Raw genomic sequence first — 20,560 nt, forward strand, 5'->3', positions numbered from 1 at the left:
CAGATACAATTAGCAAATGTTTTAAAACAGAGTCAGGACCAATGAGGGAAAGCAGTAGCCCTGGGTAATCTCTAAACTGAATAATTAATAACCACTAAAAAGCAACTGCGGTTCCGGAGAAAGCTACTATTCAGATCCCAAAGCCTGTATTTCTTTACTGACTTTGCCACTGGCTAGCTGTCTGAACATTAACAGCCTTCTAACCTCTCTGAGCCTCCATTTCTTCAAATATAAAATGAGGGAATCAAATTAGAACTTCTGGTTCTAAAACTTCATAATTCTATACCAGCGTTATTGCCATTCAGCACCATGTTTGAGGTTATACATGAGTGAACTCCGGTTTTGTATATATATTTTAAACTCGGGGTAGCATTTTATATTCAAATCTGATACTACGGATAGCTTTATTTCCCAGGACCATATTCTCTGTGCAAATGGACTGACTCATGGATGTATTGGACAGATGTGACCCTGTTGGGTCCCTATGTGCAGGGGATGCTCAAATATTTACACCTTTTCCTTCCTCCCCAGAAGCAGTAATTTCAGAAGATTTAGTAATAACTAGGGACTATATCACACAACAATCATGAGAATAGAAATAGTGACATTGTCCCCAGGGGACCTCCAGGGGCTGTGACATAAATAAAATGTTTAGTTTGCCCTTCCAGCAAACTAAATATAATATATCAGGTTTTGTCTATTGAGATAGCAGACTGGAAAGAAAATCAAATCAAAATGAAACACAAAATTCATTACAGGTGAAAAGTCAGGGTTAGATAAAGGTATTTCAGAAATAAGTAACAAAATGCAGATGCACAGTTTATAAACATTTACTTTTCTCATGAAATAGAATCAGGAAAACCAGAGATAACAAAAATGCAAATCAGCACTCTAGGACAATAAAAGTCTGAAAAAAGAACAATATTTGTTTTCAAGTTCTCATTAGCTGCCAGAAAATATTAGCAAAAATAGCAAACTGCCTCTTGGCCTCGCACTTTTAAAAATAGCATACAAAGCACCTGGGTGGCTCAGTTGGTTGGGTGTTTGACTTTGGCTCAGGTCATGATTTCACAGCTTGTGAGTTCAAGCCCCACATCGGGCTCTGTGCTGACAGTTCAGAGCCTGGAGCCTGCTTTTGATTTTGTGTCTCCCTCTCTCTCTGCCCTCTCCCACTCATTCTGTCTCTCTCTCTCTCATAAATAAACATTAAAAATTAAAAAATAAAAAAATTTAAAAATAAATAAATAAAAATAGCATAACAAGATTGAAACGCAGTTCATCACGCCCACTTCTTGCCAGATACTCATAAAGGGTTTGACTCCATTGTGAACAAAGTAGGAATTGGTGGATGGCTTTCAACCATGGAGTAGAATATGACCAACATCAATGATAACACACACATCCTCTGTTTATAGATGAGTAGTTAAAACTCCTAACATATTTACACCATTTTTAAATTTATAATAAACAGCATGAACATTACCTCATTTCATCATTCATTCATTTCAGTCATGTTTGTCTGAGTGCTGTAATGCTATGTTCTTGCCTTTTACAAGACACCAGGGAATCAGTAGTGACTGAGATGAGCAATGCCATTATCCTTACAGAGCTGACACTTGACAGATTCCAGAACCAGTTTTCTGAGTTTGGCAGAGTAAGTAGCCTTGTCTGTGGTTTACAGAGGAATAAAGTGGTAAGCAGCAGAGTCCAGACCTAAACTCAGGCCTTCTATTCCAAGGCCAAAACAACTTGTGCTGGATTCTTCTTGATGTAAATGGCAGCCTAGAGGCTGAAACAGCATGACCAATGAGAGCCAAGAAACAAATATTACACGATACATTTGCAGTGTGAATTTAATGATGATGCTTCATCTATAGCAAAGGCTGAGTTTAAGCTCCCGTTAAGTGCTGGTGAATAAAAATAAAATAAAAAAGGTGTTCACTTTAGGGGTAAAGTGGTAAAGGGATATGGGTATTCTCTGTGCTATCCTTGCAACTTTTCTGTAAATCTGAAAATATTCCAAAATAAAAAGTTTAATTTTAAAAAGGGCAAATGAGGGTGCCTGATTGGCTCTGTCAGTTGAGCGTTCAACTCCTGATTTCAGCTTTGGTCATGATCCAGGGTCATGGGATTGAGCTCCATGTCAAGATCCATGCTGAGCGTCGAGCCTACTTAAGATTCTCTCTCGGAACTTTTAAATACAGAGAACAAACTGAGGGTTGATGGTGGAGGGTGGGGGGATGGGCAAAAAGATTGATGAGCATTGAAGAAGGCACTTGTTGGGATGAGCACTGGGTCTTGTATGTAAGTGATGAATCACAGGACTCTCCTCCCAAAGCCAAGAGCACTCTGTATGTTAGCTACCTTGACAATAAATTTAAGAAAAGAGAGAGAGAGAGAGAGAGTCTCTCTTAGGGTGCCTCAGTGGCTTGGTCAGTTAAGTGTCCAACTCTTAATTTTGGCTCAGGTCGTGACCTCTTAGTTCATGAGATCCAGCCCCATGTCTGCACTGACAGTGCACAAAGCCTACTAGGGATTCTCTATCTCCCTCTCTCTCTCTGCCCCTCCCCCACTTACACGTGTGCACACGCACACTCTCTCTCTCTCTTGCTCTCTCTCAAAATAGATTAGAAAAAAAGATTCTCTCTCTCCCTCTGCCCCTCTTGTTGGCTCACACTCCCTGTCTCTAAAATAAGAAAATTAAAAGTTAAAGAAAATTTAAAAATAAAACAAAAGACAAAAATTAGCCAGTATAGGAGAGGTTGTGGAGAAAAGGGAACCCTCACGCATTATTGTCGGGAATGTAAATTGGTACAGCCACTATGGAAAACAGCAGGGAGGTTCCTCAAAAATAAAAAATAGAACGACCATATGATTCAGCTATTTCACGTCTAGATATTTATCTGAAGAAAATAAACTCTAATTTGAAAATATATATGCACCCACTATGCTTATGGTAACATTATTCACAATGCCATGATATGGAAACTACCTAAGTGCTCATGGAGAGATAATGAGTGATGTGTAGACACACTGGGCCGCTACTCAACCATAAAAAAAGGAAGGAAATCTTGCCATTTGTGATGACATGGATGAACCTTGGGGATATTATGCTAAATGAAATGGGGAGGACAGAGAAAGACAAATGTATGATGACACTGCAATGTGGAATCTAAAAAACAAAACAAAGAAAACTCATGGATGCAGTGAATAAGCTGGCGATTATCACAAAGTAAGAGAGATGGAGGGGTGAAAAGGGTAGAGGGGGTCAATTGTGTGCTGACATATGGTAAGTAGACTTACTGTAGTGATTATTTTGTACTACAGTAAACCCTTGGATTGAGAGTAACTTGTTCGGCGAGTGTTCTGCAAGACGAGCAAATATTTCTAATACATCTTAACTTGATAAACGAGTGATGAGTTGTAATGTGAGTAGTACATGCCACTGAATGTCGCATGATCACAATGGAGCCAATGGTTCTTTTTTCTCTCTCTCTCGCTGCAGGATTGTGGGTGATCAACACCCATGCTCAGATCTCCGTCTCAGGCTGCGGTGTTTGGCAGAAATCAGTGATTTTTCAGAACTTTGGGAGGTTCCCACCACTGGCACTAGTGTATTTTTGTCACTTCAAAGCACCTTTAGAAAGTCCTTTGCCTTTCCACGCAAGAGTCAGCTTAGGAAGGCTTTGCTTCATTCTAGGTAAGGCTGCCTGTACATATAGTCCCTTTCCTCTGCTGCCTTATTGCCAATTATATTAAATACAATAAATGACAAGAGTTTATTAATACTGTAATGTAGTCAGCATCCATGTGAGTGTATACAATGGCCCCTATGCAGGAAAAGATTCCATTAAGCCAATAGATAGCAGTGACTCAGTGATAGTGAAAGTCATCCTGTACAATAACTCTCCTCTCTTGCCTCTCTCACACCAGTCATGATGGTTTTCAAAGGCAAATGCATCTTTTTTGCAAAAGATGGATAATTCAGCTTTTTCCTAATGAAAGAGTCCTCAGCTCAATCAGGCTCATCCTAACAGAGCAGGAGTGCGAGATCAAAAACAACAAAGTCAGGTCAAGAAGGGGGTTGTAAGCCATGGAAGGCACAGAGGGTCTGAGCAAAGAGGCCCATGAAACCGACCACAGTAAAAAAGTACTGTAGATGCATCTCAGCACACTCCTAAATACATCTCCTCAGGCCAACCCCATTGTCAAGATTACGACCATCTATCCAACAGGCTGGTCTCCTTGGAGAACAACACACTGCCCCCCCCAACAAAATGGGAGCCCAACACAGTTCCTCCTCCTTCATATACAAGATAACCAAGCCTTGAGAGATTGCCCTGTGGTTCCTTCACCCTGTTATGTGTTGGGAAACCACAAGCCTAAGTAAGAGACTCCAGGCCTCTGGGTGGGGGTCTAGTCAGCATCATTTTTCCAGGCCTCCACCCCCTCCCATCACACTTGCCAGCATCAGGTGGCTGATTAGCTAAACTGATAAATAATATTTCCATTTCCAGTAACTGAGTAAAGACAAAAAAATGTTTGATTCACTCAAACTTTGCCATTTTTAAACTTACTCTCAATGACTTAACTTAAAGATGTAATTAACATGCAAATTTATTAGACAGGGAAATATTTAGGAGCAAAAAGGTGTTTCCTCATCCCTAAATTCACTCAGCATAGGATTTGACTATTATAAAGCCGAATAAAGCCATGCTGGCTCATGTTATTGTGAATCAAATGTTTTTGTGTAATTTCTCACAAAGTGCTCAGAATGAAAGGAGACTAAGTATACCCAATGTATATATTCATTGAAAAAGAACCATTTTAATATCTAAAAAATTCTACAGAGCTTCATCTTCTAAAACTGATAATAGAAATGAGCTCAAATTCCCAGTAATGAATGCAGTTCTAAAGATACCTTGACTTGAGCCCAGCAGTAAAATCTCTGGTCTACAGGAGTGTGAGATAAGTCTGTGTTCTCTTGAACCACCAAATTTGTGGTTTGTTACACTTCAATAGACGACTGAGGCAACAGTCAGACAATATTTGTTTATAGAGGAATTTCCTGACACAAAAGTAGACTACGCTCTACATAAAATGACTCTGAGCCTCTCCAAGGACTGTACTGAAAATGCCTATAACTTTTCATCTGAAATTGTACTTATTTAATCCATCAAGTAAAAATGTTCAGCTGTTATCAGTAATCTACATACAAGTATGAATGAGCACTGATTGTCTTCAGTTAGAAGACTCTGATAGAACACGAGGAAGAGGGGTGGATAAAATAATGTAACTATTGTGGTTGGGTCAGATAATAAGTTAAGTAGTTGGGGTTCTCTGAAGAACAGAACCAATGGTGCACAAAACAATTTCTTATGAGGAATTGGCTCAGGTCAGAGGGTGAGAGGTCCTACCATCTGTCATCTACAAGATGAAGACCCAGGAAAGCCATTGGTACAAATATTCCAGTTCAAGTGCAGATGAAATGAGATGTCCAGGCTCACTCAGTGAGGCAGGGAAAAAGGGGATGAAGTCCTTCTTCTTCCACGTTTTGCTCTTTAGCCCTTCAAGAGATTGGATGAGACCCACCCACAATTTAAAGGATAATCTACTTTACTAAATCCATGAATTTAAACGCTAATCTCATCTAGAAATATTCTCACAGATACACATAGAAATCATATTTAATTTGGACACTCTATAGCCAGCCAAGATGACATATAAAATTAACCATATGGAGACAGTGTGGAAGGACCTCTGGAGCAAAAAATCAGCTTTGTCACAATTCTGTCAAGCATTAGTTTTAGTGATCAGCCTATTGTGACCAAAGAATGACAAATGACTTAATGTAACTAACATTAGGGGGTCTTCTGCCATTTCTATAAAACCTTTGGAAAACATTTAGTAACACTCTCCACTTTTCTTATTGGTTTTTAAGTAAAAAGATAAACAATAGCATGTTTCAAAAGGCATACTATCCTTATTGAAATATTGTTTTCCACAACTTTTTATGAAGAAATAGATATTTGTATTTGCTACTTCAAGGAAAAACACATGAGTCTGAGGCAAGTTATTTAATGTCTCCAGTCCTCAGTCAGCAAAATGAAAAGGCAACCTATGGAAATATTTGCAAATCATAAATCTGGCAAGGGGTTAATATCCAAAATAGATAAAGAACTCATACAACCCAATAGCAAAAACAAAAACAAAAACAAAATGAAACAAAACCAAACCCCAAACAATCCTATTAAAAATTGGGCAGAGGATCTGCATAGACATTTTTCCAAAGAAGGTATATAGGTACATGGAAAGATGTTCAATATCACTAGTCATCAGGGAAATGCAAATCAAGACCACAGTGAGAAATCACTTCACATCTGTCAGAATGGATATTATCAAAAAGACAAGAAATGACAAGTGTGGTATAGATTTGAAGAGAAGGGAATGCTTGTGTACTATTGATGGAAATGTTAACTGGTACAATCATTATGGGAAACAGTGTGGAGTTTCCTCAAAAAATTAAAAATAGAACTACCATATGATCCAGCAATCCTAATTCTTGGTATTTATCGAAATGGAATGAAAACACTAATTTGAAAGCATATCTATACCCCAAGTTTTTTACACCATTATTTACAATAGCCCAAGACACGGAAACAACCTAAGTGTCCATCCATAGATGAGTGAGAAGACACGTTGTATATATACAATGAAATACCACTCAGCCATAAAAAAGGAAAATTCTGCCATTTGTGATGATATGGATGGACATCGAGAGAATCATGTTAAATGTAGTAAGTAAGGAGAAGATAAATACTTTATGATCTCATGGATATGTAGACTCTAATTTTTTAAAATGTCTTATTTATTTCTGAGAGAGAGAGAGAAAAAGAGAGAGAGAGAGAGAGCGTGAGCAGGAGAGGGTCAGAGAGAGAAGGAGACACAGAATCTGAAGTAGTCTCCAGTCTCTGAGCTAGCTGTCAGCACAGAGCCCGACCTGGGGCTCGAACCCATGAACCGTGAGATGATGATCTGAGCCAAAGTCGGATGCTTAACCAACCTAGCCACCAAGGCGACCCTGAAACAATTTTCAAGTGAAGAAATATGTACAGAATGTTCCAAATCTCAGAAAAATATATGCATAGGGAAAAGTATGGAAAAATATCCCCCAACATATTAATAATGATTATCATTGTTTTTTGAGAGAAAGAGTGTGCACGTGCAAGCAGGGAAGGGGCAGAGGGAAAGGAAGAGAGAGAATCTTAAGTGAGTCCAGGCCCACATGGAGCTGAGGTGGTGTCGTCGCTGGGCTCTATCTCCAGACAGTGAGAATCATGACCTGAGCCAAAATCAAATGTTGGATGCTTCATCCACTGAGCCACCCAAGTCCCCCTAATTAATGATTAGATAGGGGCAGCCTTCAGGGCAATTTGTGTTTTCTTCTTCATAGTTTTTATAGTTTCCAATTTTTAAACAATTGATCATTCTGAAGCCATATTATATAAGAAGAAATGCACACGATTAAGAAAAATATTCAGTAATCAATTTTCCATTTGAAAAGAATTCTATTCTTTAAGGGAAAACCCTCTTTGCTAGTTCTTCCTGGGGAACCTTAGTGAAGTGCAAGGACATGCCAGTGAGCACATGAGTCAATAGGAAGTCTTCCCTTCATACACGGTGTGGGGGCTGCAAAATGAGCATGCACACTGAAACCATGCATGGCAACCATAACCATTAAAGGGGGAAAGTAAGATGGTTCTGTGACTTTTAAAAGTTTTTGTCAACTTCCAGGGTGCCTGGGTGGCTCAGTCAGTTAAGCGGCAGACTTCAGCTCAGGTCATGATCTCACGGTTTGTAGGTTCGAGCCCCGGGTCGGGCTCTGTGCTGACAGCTTGGAGCCTGCTTCAGATTCTGTGTCTCCCTCTCTCTCTGACCCTTCTCTGCTCTGCTGTACCTCTCTCTCTCAGAAATAAATAAAATGTTAAAAAATTTTTTTTTAGATTTTCAATACTAGCCCTTTATCTGATATGTCATTTGCAACTATCTTTTCCCATTTTGTCAGTTCCCTGTTACTTTTATGGATTGTTTCCTTTGCCGTGCAGAAGCTTTTAATCTTGATGAGGTCCCAAAAGTTCATTTTTGCTCTTGATTCCCTTGTCTTTGGGGATGTGTCAAGTAAGAAATTGCTGCGGTGGAGGTCAAGGAGGTTGTTTCCTGCTTTCACCTCTAGGGTTTTGATGGTTTCTTGTCTCACATTCAGGGCCTTTATCTATTTTGAGTTTATTTTTGTGTATGGTGTGAGAAAATGATCTAGTTTCATTCTTCAACATGTTGCTGTCCAGTTCTCCCGGCACCATTTGTTGAAGAAGCTGTCTTTTTTCCATTGGATACTCTTTCCTGCTTTGTCAAAGATTAGTTGGCTGTATACTTTTGGGTCCAATTCTGAGTTCTCAATTCTATTCCACTGGTCTATGTGTCTGTTTTTGTGCCAATACCGTACTGTCTTGATGATGACAGCTTTGTAGTAGAGGCTAAAGTCTGGGATGGTGATACCTCCCGTTTTGGTTTTATTCTTCAATATTACTTTGGCTATTCGGGGTCTTTTGTGGTTCCATACAAATTTTTGGATAGTTTGTTCTAGTTTTGAGAAGTATGCTGGTGCAATTTTGATTGGAATTGCATTGAATGTGTAGAGTGCTTTAGGTAGTAATGACATCTTAACTATATTTATTCTTCCTATCCATGAGCATGGAATGTTTTTCCATTTCATTGTGTCTTCTTCAATTTTCTTCCTAAGTTTTCTATAGTTTTCATCATACAGATCTCTTATATCCTTGGTTAGGTTTATTCCTAGGTATTTTATGGTTTTTTGTGCAATTGTGAATGGGATCAGTTTCTTGATTTCTCTTTCTGTTGCTTCCTTGTTGGTGTATAAAAATGCAACTGATTTCTGTACATTGATTTTGTATCCTGCAACTGCTGAATTCATGGATCAGCTCTAGTAGGCTTCTGGTGAAGTCTGTTAGGTTTTCTATGTAGAGTATCATGTCATCTGTGAAAAGTGACAATTTGACTTCTTCTTTGCCAATTCTGATTCCACACCTGAAAAACAAACAGTCCAGTGAAGAAATAGGCAGAAGATATGAACAGACACTTCTCCAAANGGGAAGGGGAGGATGGCAAACCATGAGAGACTCTTGAATGCCGAGAACAAACTGAGGGCTGATGGGGTAGGGAGCAGGGGAAGGGGGGTGATGGGCATGGAGGAGGGCCCTTGTGGGGATGAGCACTGGGTGTTATATGGAAACCAACTTGACAATAAACTATTAAAAAATTGTTTTAAGTTTTTGTCAACTTTCTTACTGCCAGTTATAAATTTAAAAGTGAAAAATAGAAAAATAAATATTCATTTACTGTAGTTTAAAACATTAGGGAGATTGAGAATCAAAACATTTTATTTTTTGAAACAAAAACAAGTTTGAACACTGCTTGTCTTCTTCTTCTCATATGACTTCCAATATGAAGTAAACATCTTTTTGGTATCATTGTCCTTTCTAAGTGGATTGGCTTCTGATATTTTACCCTTTGTGCTTTTGATGTCATGAAACATCTTCAAGAATTCCTTTCATGTGAAGTTTTTACAAGCGTCACTTCCTCTGGGTCAGTGTCATGCTTTTCCCACACCACATCCCTCATTTATGTTGATAAGTTTCCCTCACCAAGTTCCTTGGCTGCACACCTGGGTTCTCTCCTTTGGAGACAGTGTTAACATTCCCACAGGTGGGCAGTTAGTCTATAATTCCATTTACGTTTAATCCAAATTTCACTCCCAACATTATCAATTTTTGTGTCTTTGTTGCACTTTCATCTTTGTTGGCCAATTTCCTTTTTTGAGTATCTATATTCTCAAAAGGTGCATGGGTTTATCACTGGAGGACAAGGAGACCACACAACTACATGCTTCGCTGTCTGTGTGTGGACTGAATGACAGATGTGCAGAGAGCCACCACCCACAGTCTTTGAAAGATGTGGCGTATCATGGGCAGTCGCGTACAACTGTTGTTTATGTAGTGATGTGTGCCTTGAAGAGCTAGCATTTAAATTTGTACTCTATCTGGCAACTTACAGCTAATGTATCATGGTGACCAAAATCTTTTTTATGTTTATTTATTTTTAAGAGATGGAGAGACAGAGTGCAAGTGGGGAAGGGGCAGAGAGAGAGAGGGAGACACAGAATTCAAAGCAGGCTTAAGGCTCTGAGCTGTCAGCACAGAGCCCGATGCGGGGCTCGAACCCACCAACCGTGACATCATGACCTGAACTGAAGTCTGATGTTTACCCGACTGAGCCACCCAGGTGCTCCCATGGTGACCGAAATTTGAACTGTGTTGTTGGGGGACTGGTTTATGAAGCTACACTGGGGTGATGGACCATTCATGCATTTTAGAATATGTTTTGACTTGCATATGTCAATAATTTGGGGTAATTTTAGGGAGTGAATTGTACCTAATCCCTACCTCCTCTTCCCCACTTCTATGAAAAATCTTTCCTTTGGCTGTTTGCCATAGCGGCTAGATGTCTACTGATGATCAGTCATCCGTGGTGCTAATGCACTGACCCCATTTGGTCAATAAGTACCAAATATTTACCATTCTGTGCACAAGGGATATAGCAGGAATTAGGTAGAGATGGCCTCTTACAAATGGAGCTTATGTTCCAATTGAGAGTCAGAAAACAAAATTAACAAATAAGGACATGATTTTTTGACTATGACACTTTCTTTGGGAAAAAATGGAAAAGATGATGTGATAAAAGTAAAGCCAATGCAGAGTGGAAAGAAACTGTGTAAGGGTGAAAGGTGAGCAAGGCCCCCCGGAGATTTTAAATGAACTAAAAGCCCTGTATGTACGATGAGAAGGAACCAGGTTACAGCTAAGGAAAAAAAAATGAGTTTGATTTGAGAAAAAGCAAGGAGTGTGGTAGGGTCCCACAAGGGAGGAGAGAAGTAATGGGACATGAAATGGGGGCGCTGGGCCAGATCACACAAGGCCTTACAGGCTATGGCAAGGAGGAGGGTTTTATTCTACCTACAATGGGAAAACATTGAAAATTTTTATGCAGAGGGCTGGCATGATAAGAGCTTCATTAAGATGGAAATATATCTGGGAAGGGTGACAAGCTGTTGCCAGTTGGAAATAGAAATGGTAATTCTGTAGCTGAGCAAAAAGAAATAATTTGGGATGATGGGTGCCAGCCACACTGAGTAAAACTAATTGGAATAGCACAGAGCAAGGATGAGGGGGTGAGCCACGGTGCCAAGGACCAGCATGAACACAATAGGCAGGAGGCAGAAACACGCTGCCAGTTTATCCCCTGGCTGGGTGATCCCGGCCAGCACAAAGGCAGTTTTGCTACCCCAAAGGTTGCCATTTTCCTTTTGTATTTTTGTCACCGACCCAGATCCCCCATACCCACCACAGAGAAGAGGCAGCTAAGAAAGAAGATGGAACAGTGAGAGGCCGGAAAAATTATTACTTAACTCTGTCTCCAAAATTTATGAAGGAAGCGGATTCTTTCCCCAGTGCTTGGAGTCTTGAAAGTAAATTCGGGGTTCTGTAAACTCGAAGGCTATCAGACCGAGAACCCTTCCTATAATATTGCAAAATATGGTTCTTTCAGCAATAGGGGTCCTTTGTGTTTTGCGTAGGGGGATGGAATAGAGACTACTTCGGCTTCAAAGTCAAACAGGCTTAGCGTCAAATTCCAGGGGTAAATTATTGTTCATTTCTTGGGACCTCAGCTTCCTATTTGTATGGAAAATAAATACTGGAATCATCCTGACCCCACATGTCTCTCTGAAAAGCGAATGAGGCAAATATATAATATATGAAAATCTCTGGCACAGAATGAGCATTAAATAAATATTTAACATACGAAACGTGGAATACATGAAAATTCCTGGTACCTAAGAAGCACTCAGTTACATCAGCCCTCTCCCGCCTCCCTCCTGCTTTCCTCTCCTTTCTCTCCTTCTCTTTAATGGGATGCATGACAGGCTCAGACAACACAGAAATTTTATGTCACTATTAAAACATCAGAATAAGGTGCTAGGATTGGGGAGGGGGGATAAATTAGAAAGTCAACAGAAACATTTAATTTCAATCCGTTTGAGGGGAGGTGGCGAGAAGATCTTACCAGTACTTTCCTTCTAAGGCTGTTTTATGTAGCAGAACAGGGAGCAGTTTGTTAGAATGATGGCTATTGCGTTCAACCCTGTCCCGGCCCTGAAGCGGTGGTAGTCGTTTCCATATGCACAGAGCACTTTGGCGCAGCTGTTCTATTGACTGCAGGGGGAGAGAGGGCCCTCCAGGCAGGCTCACAAAAACATTCTCAACTTTTTAAAAGATCAAATGACTGTGAAATTGTATTGAATGCTAAAATCAGAATAGCAGGCTAGAGGAGAATCTGGAAAGGTCATCCTGCTAATTTCTTTCTCTTTTGGCCAGGATAAGGAAGACCCCAAAGATTAAGGACCTTCCATTTAACCAATATTTAATAATGCACATATTACATTTTAGATACCAAGCTAGGCAATTATATACTTGGAAAGGTGAGTGCACACAAAGACAAAAGATTCTAAATATCTGATAGAAATTACTTTTCCCTGTAATAATCCTTGGCCAAACTGTTCCTGATCCCTTATTCCGTCCCTAAAATTTAAAAAACAAAAAAGCCCAGTAATGATCTCCCATATGGGAATACTAGAGATATTCAAAGACTAAGACTTTTAGCCTTTTTCAAGGTTTTGGTCATAACAAATAAGGCAAATAGGAGAAGATATGGTGTCAAACTCACAAAATGTTTAATACCCAATCTTAGTATGCCTATTTGGACATATTAAAGAAATGTAATATGTGTTCTCAGTAAAATAGAAAATTAATCTCTTTAGAGCTATAGTTAACTGGTCTACTAACCTAGAACAAACTCCTGTCTTATGTGTATCACCTTTGCATAATTTGAATATAAATTCTGCTTAATTTGGAAGTAAATATTATTGTGTGTGGTTTAAAAAAAATTTTTTTTTAATGTTTCTATTTATTTCTATGAGAGAGAGAGACAGCATGAGCAGGCGAGGGTCAGAGAGAGAGGGAGTCACAGACTGAAACAGGTTCCAGGCTCTGAGCTGGCAATCAGCGCAGAGCCCGACGCGGGGCACGAACCCACGAACCGCGAGATCATGACCTAAGCGAAAGTCGGACGCTTAACTGACTAAGCCACCCAGGCGCCCTTGTGTGTGTGTGTGTGTGTGTGTGTGTGTTTAAGGCTGGATCACGTGACACCTGGGTGGCTCAGTGGGTTAAGCATATGACTCTTGATTTTGGCTCAGGTCATGATCTCACAGTTTGAGTTTGAGCCCCACGTCAGGCTCTCTGTTGGTAATGCAGAGCCTACTTGGAATTCTTTCTCTCTCCTTCTCTTTCTTCCCTTTCCCCAAGCTCTCTCTCTCTCTTTCTCTTTTGCACAATAAATAAATAAAGACTGGATTGAAATAGAAGTAAATCAGTTTTCCCTCCTGGTTTATTATTTCTTTCCATTTCCATCCTAAGGTTGGAACTGCATCTGAGTTATGCAGACAATGTCATGTATTTCTGATATCAAAGGGGAAGAACCAAAAGAGAAGAGAAAGACATAGAATGATAGAGAAAATGTCTCGGGTTTACTAAGGGAAGTTGACAAACAGGGGTGGAAAGGAATCTTGAGCCTCATCTTGAAGCAGAATTTTCCACTGATGTTTGAATCAGGTGGGCATACACTCTATTATCATTCCTCGTGTAAAAACCATAGTAGAGTGAGTAAGTAATTTTGGAAACAAAGTCAGCTTGAGCCATGTGGCTTATTTTGTGTCTTAGATAATACACATATAAGAATCACCAAACAGGGGCCCCTAGGTGACTCAGTCGGCTGAGCATCCGACTTCGGCTCAGGTCATGATCTCGTGGTTCATGGGTTCGAGGCCCATTTTGGGCTCTGTGCTGACAGCTCAGAGCCTGGAGCCTGCTTCGGATTCTGTGTCTCCCTCTCTTTCTACCTCTCCCCCACTCATGCTCTGTTTCTCTGTCTCTCTCTCTCTCTTGAAAATAAATAAAAGCATTAAGAAAAAAAAAAGAATCACCAAACAGTAAAAAAAAAAAATCCTAGGCAAAAACTCGGAGAAAATATGCCTGTTATAAACTCAACCCAAAGCGTTCCTATACCCTTTACTTGTCCTAAGTTTACAGTTATTTAATCACTTTGATCTCTCTTTATTTTATATTCTATTTTCTTTTTGTTCCTATTGAAAGTGTGGTCAAATAAAATCAAACACTCAAATAACCCACCAACTTTTTATGCATTCAAAAAGAAATGAGTTTCATTACAAATCCAATTATATTCCCAACATTCTTTTTTGTAGCAATTGACCAGCTAGTCCTTAATTATATGGAAATGCAAAGGATCTAGAATATGCAAAGCAATCTTAAGAAGATGAAAGTTGGAGAACTTATACCACCAGACTTCAAGACATAACAAAAATCTGCAGTTTTCAAAACAGTATCATACTCACATAGGGATCATCCACAGAAGAACTACAGACCCAAGCTTATGGGGTTATTTGATTTTCAGCAAAGAAGAAAAAAAAATTTGGAAAAGACAATCTTACATTCACTGCCAGAACAATGTATATCCACATGTAAAAAAGAAATCTTGTGTCCTACCTCACACCATACACAAAAATTATCTTGAGGTGGATCATACACCTAAATGTAAAACTTCAAGCGTAAAACATTCAGGAAGAAACATTAGAGCTATCTTTGTGACTTGGGAATACGTAGGGGGTTCTAAGAAAAAATATAGTAACGTAATAGAAAAAAATCATTAAAACCAAAGAAACATTATAAGAGAAAATTGATATATTGGACTTAATCATAATTTAAAATTTCTTATTAAAAGACACTTTTCAGAAAATGAATAAGCAAGCCACAAGCTTCAAGAAACATATATCTGTCAGAGGACTCACATTCAGGATAAGTAAAGACCCCCTACAACTTAATAATAAAAACAAATAACCAACCCAATGAAAACATGGACAAAAGAGTGGAACAGATACTTAATGCAAGAAAAGACCTATAAATCTTTAATAATCTCATTAAAAACTACCCACCATCATTAGTCACTAGTAATATTCAAATTAAAGCCCCAGTAAAACACCATTATACACCACACTAAGGAGGTGGAGCAACTGGAACTCTTACATTATTGGCTGGAGTATGAATGGAACAGCCATTTTGTAAAATGACTCTACAATTTCTCTGAAAAGTAAACATACACCTATCCTAACAATTCTGCTCCTACCTATTACCCAAGAGAAATCAAAATGCATATCCACAAAATATAAGAATGTTCATAGTAGCTTTATTCCTGATAATTATAAACTGGAAACAGCCAACTATCCATCAATAGAAGAATGGATAACGAAGCTGTGGTATATTCATAAAATGGAATACTAATCAACAATGAACAAGGAATAAACTACTAATACATGCAACAACTTGAAGGCAACCTCAATAGCATTATGCTGAGTAAAAGCCTAACACAAAAGAGGGCATATCGTGTGATTTCCATTGATATGAAGTTCTGGAACAGGAAAACTAACATGGAGATAGAAATGACTCATTATGACTGCCTCTGGCTGAGTAAGGACAAGTATTGACTGGAAACAAGCCTTAGGGAATTTTCTAAAGTGAAGGAGATGTTCTATATTTTGATAGAGGTTTGAGATACATAGGTGTATGCATTTGTCATGATTCAGAGAAAAGTAAACCTAAGATTTGCCCATTTCATTGTGTGTAAATTTTACCTTAAAAAAAACTATAAACAATATTGAGTTTAGGGGAATTATACTAATGTCTGCAACTTACTTTGAAATGCATCAAAAAATAAGATGGGTTTGGGGTGCCTGGGTGGCTCAGTGGTTAAACATCCAACTTTGGCTCCGGTCACGATCTCACGGTTCATGGGTTCGAGCCCCGCGTCAGGCTCTGTGCCTGGATCCTGCTTTGGATTCTATGTCTCCCTCTCTCTCTACCCCTCCCCCACTTATGCTCTGTCTCTCTCTGACTCAAAAATAAACTATAAAAAATTTAAAAAAATAAGATGGGTTGATGGATGACAGAGGGATAGACAAATTGATAGACAAGCAATAAAGCAAGTATAATAAAATGTTAATAGGGAAATCTAGGTTTTGGTTATATAAGTTTATAATGTAGAATTAAACTTTTCTGTGTATTTTCATAATAGGATAGAAAATATGAACTTAAAAATTTGTTATACTCCTTATAAATTAGAATTAATACAGCATTATATTATTATTATTATTTTTAACACTTATCTGGGATTATCTACACCCTCCAAATCCTCAGCCATATTAGACATTGTCAATCATGTTCTCAGCCCAGCACCCCTCTCTATGTTTCCAGTTCATTCTTTCCCCATGTGCTCTCTATTCAAATCTGTTAAGAAGCATCATGATGATGATTGATCATGCCTCCATCTTTATCATCATTTTGAAACCATACACTTATCAATCCTCCACCCCCTACCCAGGGCAGTGGTTTTTCCAAGGTGATTTATCATGTCTGAACTCTGTACAGGAAACATAGCAGTCTCCTGGGTTGGTCAATAGCCAGCTTGTTTGCCCAGATGCCTGATTCCAAAAGAGTCATCATATTGAGATTATTTTTAGCCCCATAACTTTTTCAACCAGCAGGTACTTTACACACCAGATGGTTCGCTGCTCCTGCTTCTCTCAACAGGGTCTTCTAATGAGACTATTATATGGCTTGTTTATGGTATCACAATTAGAGGAAAAATGAAGAGAGAAAAATCCAGGCATGATTTCACAAATGCCCTTCCAGTTAATCCCCAACGATCTCAGTTGCTTTAACCTCATTTCTAAAAAGAGAGAGAGAGAGAGTAGAGATAAGGGGAAAGTTTGCCCTAATGTGATTAATTCAGACAATATAGATGTTATTTCAATGGTTGTTTGTGGAAATAATATTTTTTAGGAACACATTTGCTCCATCATCTTATAAAGCACAGTAGGATTTCTGTGTAGTTAGAAAGCCGGGTCTCTGCTAGCTCACAATGGCAATCACTGGAAGGAACTAATAGTCGGAATGCCAACAGCCAACTGCTATCAGGATTCTTAGGTGAATAGATATGGATGGGGAGAAAGAGATAGGAAAGAGAAAGGGAATCGAATAACGAAAATAAAGATTAAACCTCTACTGGAATCTTTTCAATTCTGTAATGCCATTTTCTATAATTTTATAATGTTAGAATGTTATCTTATTGGTCACACACGCATCTCAAAAGATTCCAAACCTCTCCCCAGTCTGGTCTTTCAAAGATATTTTTGAATGTAAATTCAGAAACTCTCTCCGAGACTCTGGAGGAAGACGTTTCTGGAAGCAGGGCCCACCACCATTACCAGTGCCTAAGGAGCCTCCAATCCGGCCACGGCAACTAGAATAACAACGCCCACCCTTCTTACCCAGTTTGCATCTTCCCTTTAGACCCCAGGGACCACCTGTCAAACTGTTCTTTTCTTCTTATCAAATCTACTTTCTACAGTGAAGAATGCCTTTACTTCTCTATCTTTGGTCATTTTCCTCTTATCACTTAGTTGAAACATGATTTTCAACAGTCCTGTGCTGCTGGGCCATCCCTTGTTTTGGGTAATTCTCTGCATTACAATTTCCTCTCATATAATGATAATATCCTTTTTTGACCCTAAGCCATTGTTTCTCTGCTGTATTCCCATGACTTTACCTACTCGTATTCACACGTCCGTTTATATTTTCCTGTCTCCATCCTCCTTGCTGTGATCTGCCAACCTTGTGGACAAGAACACATCTTGAGTATAGGTATTCAAGGCCTAAGGAAAAGAATACAGAGCCCAAAATCAGAAGACTAGTTCATCCAAAGGATAGTTCAGCTTCTTACTACATGGGTGGCTTTGAGAAATGCACAGCCTCTGTTTCCTTTTTTGAAAACTAATTGATATTATTTTGCATTCCTTTTAGAGTTGCCCTGTTGGCCAAATGACAAAATGTTAGTGAATTTGGGTTCCCCCCATGCTGACTGAGGCAAAGATTCAAACACAAACCTTTATTTGGAAGGTTCATTAGGGAAGAGAAAAAGTAATACCAGGAAGAGAAGAAGTGACAGCAGAAGGAAGACAGTAAATAACCTCTGTGTGGGGTCACTAGAGTTGGATCCTTCAAGGAAATTGTGGAGGAAAGTAGAAAACATACGTCTCAGAGTTACCCTACTAAAGATACAAGGAAGCTAAGTTGTTGGTTGAGGAATGCTTTCAGGGTGCTTATTGCCCAGCACCTCTGGCCTGCCCTATACCTGGGCAGCGCCCCCTTCTGCAGCTTCTGGATAATGAAGTGGGAAGTGCTGAGGAATATGAGCAGGGCAATCACAACGTGCTCACACACTTTCCAAAATAAAACCAATCATGAATATTATTCCTTAATAACCTCAGCATTTGAGTTATAGGCACCTTCTCACCACCTTCCTTGCTGTTGATTCTTCAACACCCTCCTAGCACATGTCAAAGCTGCCTCACCCCAAACGATCCTTACCTCACCTCCACCTAAGCAACCCATATATATATATATATGAAAAAATATATATACACGACAACACCTGTCACTTAGACTTTCTTCCCCTCCAAGATCTTCAACTCTGAGATTTTCTTCTTTGTTTACAATCATGTCTCCCTTTGGCCTTTTCCGTTCTCTCACACCTTCTGGACTTTGTTCATCTTCATCATCACCAGGGCTTCAGCCCTTCTTTCATATGCTCATTAGGATACTCGCTTCTATCTGCTTCCTACTTACCAGATGCTCAGGCATTTAGTCTACATTCCAGATGGCAACACAGAATCCCATAGTCTATTGGTCTTCTAACAGTTCACATCCTCAGCTTATTCTTGTGTGTTCTAAACATCTTGCAATACTCTGTTCAAAACCTTGCACCAAGAACATTGCTTGAGGCCTGTCTCTTGTCAGCATTAAAGATCTGACAAATACCCACCCCCCTAAAAAGAAGAGAGAGAAGCACTCCTACACATCATATCAAACAGAAAATCACTTCCCCAAAAGAGCATAAAGGTATCCCTGAACAATGCTCAGGAAGAACTTCAGGACTTCCTGTCTACACTGGCTTGTGGAACATTGCCGTTGGTACACAAAGTATATAGATGAAAGCTGTGGCTTCTGCAATGAACTACTCCCACGATAAAGGAGAGATAAAGACCACCACAAAGACCAACAGAACCAGCGTTGATTTTTTGTCACGTGCATGGTAAAGGGAGACACATCAAGGAAGAAATCGCTGAGGAATTACCTTCAGGGGAAGAAGTCTGGGTGGGAGTGGAGGTGAGAATTGGAGACGTTATATACAGTACCCACAATGGGTGGGTCATTATATCTACACTAATTAAGGACCAAAGTTGCTCCTTGGATCGAATGAGTCCATGAGTCCGTGTACTGTTGGTTAAACCAAGTCCAGCAGTTCTCTGATCAGGAGATTCTTCATTTGGTGGGTGTTTGACAGAGAATAAGATTCTTCATTGTTTGATGGAGGGGCGGCACTAGATTCCCACTGTTTCCTCACCTGCAGCTGGTACTGAGACGTGTGTCACCGTAAGCATTGGGATCCCTTCGGTGGAGAGAGTATCAGCAAAATAGTGAGCAACTCTTATAGCTCTTATAGCTTATAGCTTTAGAATAGGTTCGTTTATGGGGCTTTTTCTTATAATGTCCCTGAAAGAATGTCAAGAACATAAACCCAAAACAATTCCAGAACAAGCAATTTCGTGAGGGGCCCAAGCCATGAAGCCCAGGCATGCATCTTGTAGTGGTCTCTCTTTACAAGAGTTAGAGTAGAAGAAGAAAGAAATTCTGCCAGGCCAAGAAAGGATAATGCCAAGAGAAAAGAGAGAAGTTCCCTTTGGGCATAAGGAATAGCACGGCAGTTTGAATGTGCATGATGCATCGATGGGGCACCGTGAGCACACACTGAAACCCTGTCAAGTCCTCCACATAATTAACACCAAGAAAGTCTAAAACTCCCCCCATACAAAACGGTGAAGTATTACTTAAAATAAGTACCTCAGGGGCGCCTGGGTGACTTAGTCGGTTGGGCGTTCGACTTTCGCTTAGGTCATGATCTCGCGGTTCGTGGGTTCAAGCCCCGCGTCGGGCTCTGTGCTGACTGCCAGCTCAGAGCCTGGAGCCTGTTTCAGTCTGTGACTCCCTCTCTCTCTGACCCTCCCCTGCTCATGCTGTCTCTCCCTCTCTCTCTCCTAGAAATAAATAAAACATTAAAAAATTAAAAAAAAACTAGTACCTCAGACTCTACATGAATTTTTTAAATACAGTCCAGAAGAATGTGTAAGACTATCAAAATATATACCGCCCTTTACTAACATTTCTTTTGTCTTTAG

The 20,560-nt window shown here is 39.6% G+C and overlaps 1 long non-coding RNA gene across 2 annotated transcripts in view; it reads right to left on the minus strand.

The window, feature by feature from the left end:
* LOC144232239 (uncharacterized) overlaps window positions 1–20,344 on the minus strand; it is a 51,111-nt gene extending 30,767 nt beyond the window's left edge. Inside the window, exons 1-2 of one of the 2 annotated variants that reach the window (XR_013335346.1) lie at window positions 20,226–20,344; window positions 17,876–17,977 (exon numbers count right to left, since the gene is read on the minus strand). This is a non-coding gene — a long non-coding RNA (uncharacterized LOC144232239). Of the gene's footprint in view, window positions 1–17,875; window positions 17,978–19,458; window positions 19,747–20,225 lie in introns of those variants that run through there. The other variant, XR_013335347.1, reaches the window with a different exon arrangement.
* Between the last annotated feature and the right edge of the window lie 216 nt (window positions 20,345–20,560).

This window comes from Crocuta crocuta, unplaced genomic scaffold (assembly GCF_008692635.1).
Source record: "Crocuta crocuta isolate KB4526 unplaced genomic scaffold, BGI_CrCroc_1.0 scaffold94, whole genome shotgun sequence".
Taxonomy (NCBI): domain Eukaryota; kingdom Metazoa; phylum Chordata; class Mammalia; order Carnivora; family Hyaenidae; genus Crocuta; species Crocuta crocuta.